The sequence below is a fragment of the Aptenodytes forsteri genome, unplaced genomic scaffold, assembly GCF_000699145.1.
Source record: "Aptenodytes forsteri isolate BGI_AS27 unplaced genomic scaffold, ASM69914v1 Scaffold69, whole genome shotgun sequence".
NCBI classification, from domain to species: domain Eukaryota; kingdom Metazoa; phylum Chordata; class Aves; order Sphenisciformes; family Spheniscidae; genus Aptenodytes; species Aptenodytes forsteri.
Genome location: NW_008795885.1, coordinates 2,638,256 through 2,638,668, shown reverse-complemented (window position 1 = coordinate 2,638,668; position 413 = coordinate 2,638,256).

Below are 413 nucleotides of genomic sequence, written 5' to 3'. Positions count from 1 at the left end.
GCTACTTTTTTAGTCACTGCCAATTGTACACTATTTCAATGACAGACATTTTAACAGCCTAATGGAAAAAAAGCAATTTCCTTCCGTTTATGGTAAGTTTTGTATTTAGCTGACGTCAATTTTGTGCATGCACCACCCCACCGTTAACTGTACTTAAAGACACCAGCAGGGAGCAGGTTTGCCATCTCTCCCAGTTGAGGAAGGCAGGTTTCATCACTCAGCTTTGACGTTCGCCGCAGTTACAGTGCTGACAGCTGCTGGCAACACGTCACACCTCCGGCACCGCTTCCTTGTGCTAACTGCCCCACAGGCGCACGTGACGGAAAACAACCCTCCAACTCCCCGGGCCGGGAAGTCGGCGCCTCCCCCCCGGGGACCTGCGCCTGGGAAGTCGGGGGAAGGACCATCCCGCA